The sequence below is a fragment of the Salvia splendens genome, chromosome 17 (genome assembly GCF_004379255.2).
Source record: "Salvia splendens isolate huo1 chromosome 17, SspV2, whole genome shotgun sequence".
NCBI lineage: Eukaryota > Viridiplantae > Streptophyta > Magnoliopsida > Lamiales > Lamiaceae > Salvia > Salvia splendens.
Window position 1 is genome coordinate 16,280,211 of NC_056048.1, and position 9,354 is coordinate 16,289,564.

A 9,354-nucleotide genomic window follows, 5' to 3' on the forward strand; every position below is an offset into this window, starting at 1 on the left:
TTCAAGTTCATACATGAAAAGTTTCACACCGAAATCACGTCATTTAGTCAGTCATATCACATATTAAACTCTCTGGTCGTAACATACAATTTCTAACAGTATTGCGCAGTTCATTTGAAAAATTCACCATAAATTCATCCGATGCCCAAAAGGCTAAATATTTAACACGACTCAGAAGACACTTAAAATTTTCATATAGTTCAAGAATCACATCAATCGGAGGTCATTTGGTCAGTCAAACAGAAAACGAAAAATTCATGGCGAGAACCCACGTTTCTGGCAGATTTGCGCAGTCAACTTCAAAAATTTATTAAAACTTCATTTTTCGATAAAACAGGCTGAAATTCACACGAGAACCAGAAAACACCTTGAAGTTTACTCAGTAAAAATTTCATAGCAAAATTCGTTCGTTTGATGGGTCAAATACAGATCATAAGTCACTGGTCGTGCATCACAGATTTCTGGTTCAAGTTCGAAAATAGGGTTTTTAAACTTCCACAACACAACCACCGATTTTTCATGCTCGAAAACACATAATCATGCTTACACGTTCCTCATACACATATTTGCATACAAACTCATATTATTCACCCAATAAATCGACCCAACTCACATGATTTCAAACAACAACGCAAAAACAACAAGTTCTTACGAAGCACACTTTCCCTCCCGTTAAAACTTGCGATCTATCGAACCTACACCCTCTACATGCATGTAGGACTCAATAACATGGTCAAAACGGATAGGATGATAAGAAGTGAGCAATATACCTTCCTTGACATAAAACGAATCGGTAGAAACGATGGATGAAGCGATTCGTCGGAAACTCTCGAAAATAACTTCAACGGATTGCAAGAACACGAGTTGGATGGAGGATTTTTGGAGATGGGAGAGTGGGGGAGATGGAAAAAGAAACGTGTGGGGGAGGGAGAGAAGAGAGGGGACGAATTTATTTGAGGTGGATGGGGGCTAGGGTTTGATTATTTGCTATTTATTTGTTAGGTTTAAAATTCCACACATAAGGAATTAATTAAATTGGGGGAGATTTATAAAAAAAATAAAATTCCCACAATTAAAATAAAAAGTAGGCGTGTGGTTTGAAGGTGGGGAAGTCAAAATTTTGCTGATTTAATTACAAGGAAATATAGCAATATTTACTTGGAGAGGATATTCATAAATTAGGAAATAAAGGTGAATATTCCATAAACAAGGGAACAAAAATAAATTAAATCTCCAAGTAGGAAATAATAGTGTAGTGGACGAAAATTTGAGGGGGAAAGCACAAGGAAATTATTTAAATCCCCAATTAAATAGAATAGGATTTAAATTAGGTAATTTCTTTATAGCAAAAGGGCTCCCATAAAATTAGGAAACAAATAAAATATTCTCCAAAATTTATTGGAGGGGGCGCCGAAAAAAATTAGGCTCAAGTAGCCAAGGCAAAAATCCCAACTCTCTATTTATTTTGGGGTGAAGAAATAAAATATAACATGATTTAATTGGATTAAATTCAAAAGAAGAGAGTCAATTAAGCACCAATTAAATCAAATGAAAAATAATCCAATCTCCTATTGGAGATTTTCGAAACTCCCAAGGATAAAAGGATGGAGTTCGAATTTCATGTAGCGTAACTTAAGGTCCGTTGATTTGGATTTAATTTGGAATAATGTCCCAAAACAATTAATTAAATCCACAAAAAGAAGTACTATTTCAATAATTAGGGAGGGCCGAATTTTTCAATGAATTGACTTGAGAAAGAATAAATGCATGATCCTATTAATTATTTCCCCTCATTGGAAAAAAAAAATATAAAAACTCAAGCTCATCACTCACATTAACCACGACAATTTATTTCACACAACTCACTTAATCACATAGAAACAAAAGTTTCATAAATTCCAATAACGTATTAAAAGAGTCACAAGAGTTTGGGATGTTACATCCTTCCCCTCTAAACAGAAATTTTGTCCCGAAATTTAAACGTCTCACACAAACAGCTCGGGAAACTTTTCTTTCATCTTATCTTCTAACTCCCACGTAGCTTCCTCGGGACCATGGTGCTTCCACAACACCTTCACGGACGCTATCGACTTGTTTCGAAGCTCTTGTACCTTCCGATCTAGTATTGCTTCGGGCCTTTCCTCGTAGCTCATGTCGGGGGTTAGGATCACTTCCTCTTGATGAATCACATGCTTGGGGTCGAACATGTACTTGCGCAACTGCGACACGTGGAAAACGTTGTGCACGTTCCCAAAGCTGGGAGGTAACGCCACAAAACGGTCCCACAAAACGCGGTTTCAGCTTGCCCTTCGCTCCAAATCTCACAACTCCTCTCGTTGGGGATACTTTCAAGAACACTTTGTCACCAACGTCGAATTTGATTTCCGTTCGACGCACTTCAGCATACGACTTCTGTCTATCTTGAGCTTCCTTGATCCTTGCTCGGATTTGGTGCACAATTTCGGTCATCTCCTTTATAGCGTCGGGTCCTAACATCTTCCTCTCGCCAACTTCATCCCAATAAAGTGGGGATTGACACTTCCTGCCGTACAAGGCTTCATACGGAGCCATATCGATCGTCGCTTGGTAGCTATTGTTGTAGGCGAATTCAACCAATGGCAGAACCGTTTCCCAACTTTCCCCTCGATCTAAGACAACTGCTCGCAACATATCTTCAAGTGTCTGAATCGTCCTCTCTGACTGCCCATCCGATTGCGGGTGATATGCAGTGCTGAAGTTCAGTTGTGTGCCCAATTCTCGTTGCAAACTCATCCAAAACTTTGATGTGAACTTCGTATCGCGGTCGGATACAATGGTCTTTGGCACTCCATGCACTCGCACAATCTCGTTCACGTATAGCCTAGCTAACTTGTCTGCGCCATAAGTAATCTTAATCGGTAAGAAGTGCGCGCTTTTAGTAAGTCGATCAATGATCACCCAGATCGCAGTGTTGCCCTTCTATGACTTTGGCAAACCCGTCACGAAATCCATAGCTAGATGCTCCCACTTCCATTCGGGAATTTCGAGCGGTTGTAACTTCCCATATGGCCGTTGGTGTAAGGCCTTCACTTGTTGGCATGCTAGACATCGTTCCACAAATGACGCTACGTCTCCTTTCATTCCATTCCACCAAAACTGTTGTTTCAAATCCCGATACATCTTCGTGCTTCCGGGGTGTGCGGTGTAAGGCGTGCCGTATGCTTCACTCAAAATCTCCTCTTTTAGCACCTCATCGCTTGGCACACACAATCGTCCATCATACGTCAAAGCATTATCCGCCTCCTCACGGTAATGATCAAGCTTCTCGGCTCTCACCTTCGCACGTAATTCCTTCAACTTTCCATCATGTCGCTGGGCTTCTATGAGCTTGGTCCTCAAATCTAGCTCAATCACTAGCGTCGCCAATCTTGCACCCACTGTCTCGGGCGCTTTCACTATCTCCACTCTCATCTTGTCGAACTCGTGAATCAGCGCTTCCTCTTGCGTTAGGAAATAAGCCAGTTGAGGTTGGTTCTTCCTACTCAAAGCATCGGCGACCACGTTCGCCTTGCCCGGATGGTAATTAATACCGCAGTCATAGTCTTTCACGACCTCTAACCAACGTCGTTGTCGCATGTTTATCTCCTTCTGCTCGAAGAAGTACTTGAGACTCTTGTGATCGGTGTAGATTTCGCATCTCACTCCGTAGAGATGATGTCTCCAAATTTTCAGTGGATGAACCACTGCTGCTAACTCCAAATCGTGCGTCGGAAAATTCAACTCATTCGGTCTCAACTATCGGGAAGCATACGCTATCACCTTCCCATCTTGCATCAACACGCATCCTAGTCCTACCTTCGATGCGTCCGTATAGACGGCGAAGTCCTTGTCAGGTTCGGGTACTGCTAGGACTGGTGCGGTAGTCAACTTCTCCTTCAATAGTTGGAAACTCGCCTCGCACTCTGGCGTCCAAACCACCTTAATTCCTTTCTTTAGTAGTTGCATCATCGGTCTCACAATCTTAGAGAATCCCTCGATGAATCGTCGATAATATCCCGCCAATCCCAAGAAACTGCGGATTTCACTTGGCGTTTTCGGCGATTTCCAATTCTGTACGGCCTCGACCTTTGCTGGGTCTACTTGAATCCCATTTGCCGTCACAATATGACCAAGGAAGTTCACTCGAGTCAACCAAAACTCACACTTACTAAACTTGGCATAAAGTTTCTCCCTTTGCAACGTTTCCAACACTGTTCGTAGGTGCTGTCCATGCTCCTCCTCGTTCTTCGAGTATACCAACACGTCGTCGATGAAGACTAACACAAACTTGTCAAGATACTCGTGGAAAACTCGGTTCATCAAGTCCATGAAAACGGCTGGGGCGTTGGTCAGCCCAAATGGCATCACGACGAATTCATAATGGCCATAACGAGTGCGAAAAGCAGTCTTAGGCACATCCTCTCGTCGGACCTTTAGTTGATGATACCCTGATCTCAAATCCATTTTCGAGAATACGCCCGCTCCTCGAAGTTGGTCAAACAAGTCGTCCATCCTTGGCAGTGGGTACTTATTCTTCAAGGTCATCTTGTTAAGCTCTCGATAGTCGATGCACATCCTCATCGTTCCATCCTTCTTCTTAACAAACAAAACTGGCGCTCCCCATGGTGACACACTGGGTCGAATGAAACCCAAGTCTAACAGATCCTGCAACTGAACCTTCAACTCGGCCAACTCCTTAGGGGCCATTCGGTATGGCGCCTTTGATACTGGCGCCGACCCTGGTTCCAAATCAATAGTGAACTCCACTTGTCTGTCGGGTGGCGGTCCTGGCAAAGCTTCTGGAAACACATCGGGAAAATCTCGCACTACTGCCACGTCTTCGACTTTCAAATCCTTCTTTTCCTCCCCATTCAAGTACACCAGATACGCCGGACGCCATTTTCTTATCATCGTAGTTGCTTGCAAAACAGAGATTATGGAGGTTCGTCGGTTCATGGAGATCCCATACAAGATAGCCGGCTCTTCGCCTGGGGCTTGAAAAGAAATCTGTCTCTCTTTACAGTGAATCGTTGCGTGGTTCTCGGAAAGCCAATCCATTCCCAAGATTATGTCTACATTCTCCAAAGGCATAACGTGCAAAAGCTGGGCCACTACTCCTAATTCTCCTAACACAAACTCTATGTTCGAGCAAGTTCTCCACCAAAAACCGCCCATGAAACTGCAACAGTTATAATTGTTTCACCCGGCCGGGTGGAATTGTGAAGCTAAAAACTCGCCCGGCCGGGTGACTGAAATTCGCCCCTTGCTGACTTCACATGCCTTCTGAAAATCACCCGGCCGGGTGTATTATTGGGCATGGAATTAACCCGGCCGGGTGGCCAATTTTGAGAGCTCTCTGCACAGCTTTTTCACCATCCGAGCTTCATTCCTTGTTTCACCATTCATTCATCTTCCTACACCACAAAACATACTTTTGCAAGCATCAAACTATATAAATTATGTAAAGTTAGGGGAATAAAAATGTACAATTTGATTCGCATCAAATACCCCCAAACTTATTTGCTTGCTCGTCCTCGAGCAAGATCACATAAAACACAAAACTTTGAAGCTCAACTCACAAAAGTTTTTCAAAAGATTTTAAAAAAGCGAATCATATAGGGATGTGAATGAGAAAATCTAAACCCCCAAACTTTTCAATCAAGGTTTCCTACTCTCAAGAACCATCACTTATGAACCTAGAACTTCAAGTCAAGGTGCATTTCATAGTAAGTCCAAGTATGTGATCATACAACTCAAACCGTCATCATTGACTCGTCAAGCATTACTTATCACATAGACTCGCGAATTTCAAATCAAACTTCATTAACTCTACCAAGTTATTTACAAAGCATCCACTAGCATCAACAATAAGGTCCAACGTCTTAATTCAAGGTTGTAATGGGGCTAGGGATGAGGTAGGATAAATATGGATAGTAGCTCAAAGGCTACACATTTGAGTGCCAAATTCTTTCCTCCTACAACTTCCTTCCAAAGATCGAACAACAAGATTTTACAACCAAACTCACTCCCCCAAACTTGAGATCAAATCTAGACAAGATTACATATTACACAAATAGAAGCTCTAACTTTATTTCACAAACTTTTTTTTTTCTTTCTTTTTTTTTCTAGATAAGACCTCGACTTTTGCAAATTTGGAGATCGTCTTTTTCTTTCTTTTTGTTTCCTTTTTTTTCTCTAAGAACTTCATTCTTTTCACTTATACATTACATCAAGTCTAAAAATGTCTACACTTTACAATTCACCACCCAACACTCAAAACTCAAATCACCAAAGCTCAAACTTGTTTTTAGCACCCAAATAGTAGCAAGGTCCATTGATGAGGCTTAAATGAGGCTTATTTAAGTGGGTAAGTGATTGGCTAAGTGTTTACACAAATAATAGGGAAATAAGCTCAAAGTGGCTTCTTGGAGATCATGTATAGGACTAGGCATGCGATCATTTGGCCATGGAGTTCATCCTAGTCCCTTATCATCCCCTATCATTGACACAAATGAATACAAGCGGTTCACTCGATAAAGCAAATCAATCCAAGATAATCTCCACAAGACATGTAATTTTCATACTCTCATCAACTCAAGAAATCAATTATAATCAAAACATGCTCTTTCAAATAAATCATGCACAACTTCCATCCATCCTAAGCTTCAAAGATCAAGTAAAATCAAGCAGGAATTCCCAACCAGAAAGCCAAAGATCTAGCATGCATCCGTCAATTACATGATTCAAAACACTTTTATCGTACAATACACCCATAAACATGCATCAAATCATTCACAACCCCCCCAAACTTGAATGCTTCATTATCCTCAATGTATGCAAAAGAGAACATAAAAAGTAAAGGGAAAGGAGACTCCCCCAAACTTGGAGTGATATCCAAAGTGCATTCGGGTGGGTGGGTGGGTGTATTTTCCTTTGTAGGTGTGCTTCCCCATAAGCTCGAATGTGAATCCTATCTCCACGTTGCTCCTACAAAAAGAAAAAATTAAAACAACAAAAAGAAAACAAAATACTCAATTCATAAAAATACATCGAAGGAAAGAATTGAGCAAACAAAACCCTCGATTTATTAAGAGAAAATAAAGAAAACTAAAAACTCATTGGGTTGCCTCCCAACTAGCGTCTTTGTTTAAAGTCGTTGGCTCGACTTAGTCTTCTAGGTACAACTCTGAAACAAAAAATAAAATGTTAGAAAACTATACAAAAATAAAAAACAAAAAGAATCCTAAATTAAATAACCAGTTACCTCCCCGGCAGCGGCGCCAAAACATGATGTGTAATTTTCGAGTTCAAATATTAATGGTAATGTTCACACAAGTTTAATAAATTGACTCTAATATTACAACGAATCTGCAAGAGTACAGAGTCGATTGTAGTACTTCGAGTGTCGAACCACAGGGAGGCGTAGGCTATTTAACTCCAAAACAAAGGAAAAGCATACTAAAAATGATCTTGATTTGAAGGTTTTGATTTCTACAAATTAAAGATGATCTAAAGCTACAAGTTAACGAAAGACGGACTCTTTGAATGGGGAAATATGTCACTCCAAGTTGCTTACTAGGCTTGTATTGTTCTACACCTATATTAAAAGCACATATTTGGGATTAATTAATCAACCTAATCGCGTGCACTGAACATGTTTGCGACGTATAATTCACAGTCAGCTGAACACTTGTTCCATGAATTAATTTTCGAATATATTAAATTCCTGCGGAAGCGCGGGAATTAAAGATCATCTACTATGCGAACTTACCTAATCCACTATTAATTTATCCTCTGAAAAATTCTAATTTTATAGCATACCAACAATCAATCACTCCTAAACTATGTTAAAGAGACAATAGCAAAGGAATTAACATCACTACGTTATTAGCCAAAAACATAGTGAAAAACATTAAGCATCTTGTTGGTATCAAACAAATGATTTCAAAGGTGTAAGAACATCTTTACAAATACTAGATTACAACTTGGAGCAACATAGAGAGCTTAGCCTAAAAACATTGTGAAATATGCAATAAAAACCGTAGGATTCAAGCTCTCGTTGAGTGGACTCAAGATTTGGAGACGGATCGTCAGAATGTTGACCGGAACTTCTTCCTCCCTTTTTCTTCAGAACCGTCCCATCACCTTTTTCCTCTGCCCAAAACTGCCGTAGCCTTTTCTCTCTCCCCTTTTATTTAATTCATCTCTCCACCTTTCCTCCTCCTTTTCTCTCTTTAATTCTGCCAAAACGTCCCACCTTGTCACCTTTCTCCACCAAAAACCGCCCATGAAACTGCAACAGTTATAATTGTTTCACCCGGCCGGGTGGAATTGTCAAGCTAAAAACTCGCCCGGCCGGGTGACTGAAATTCGCCCCTTGCTGACTTCACATGCCTTCTGAAAATCACCCGGCCGGGTGTATTATTGGGCATGAAATTAACCCGGCCGGGTGGCCAATTTTGAGAGCTTTCTGCACAGCTTTTTCACCATCCGAGCTTCATTCCTCGTTTCACCATTCATTCCTCTTCCTACACCACAAAACATACTTTTGCAAGCGTCAAACTATATAAATTATGTAAAGTTAGGGGAATAAAAATGTACAATTTGATTCGCATCAAATACCCCCAAACTTATTTGCTTGCTCGTCCTCGAGCAAGATCACATAAAACACAAAACTTTGAAGCTCAACTCACAAAAGTTTTTCAAAAGATTTTAAAAAAGCGAATCATATAGGGATGTGAATGACAAAATCTAAACCCCCAAACTTTTCAATCAAGGTTTCCTACTCTCAAGAACCATCACTTATGAACCTAGAACTTCAAGTCAAGGTGCATTTCATAGTAAGTCCAAGCATGTGATCATACAACTCAAACCGTCATCATTGACTCGTCAAGCATTACTTATCACATAGACTCGCGGATTTCAAATCAAACTTCATTAACTCTACCAAGTTATTTACAAAGCATCCACTAGCATCAACAATAAGGTCCAACGTCTTAATTCAAGGTTGTAATGGGGCTAGGGATGAGGTAGGATAAATATGGATAGTAGCTCAAAGGCTACACATTTGAGTGCCAAATTCTTTCCTCCTACAACTTCCTTCCAAAGATCGAACAACAAGATTTTACAACCAAACTCACTCCCCCAAACTTGAGATCAAATCTAGACAAGATTACATATTACACAAATAGAAGCTCTAACTTTATTTCACAAACTTTTTCTTTCTTTCTTTTTTTTTCTAGATAAGACCTCGACTTTTGCAAATTTGGAGGTCGTCTTTTTCTTTCTTTTTGTTTCCTTTTTTTTTCTCTAAGAACTTCATTCTTTTCACTTATA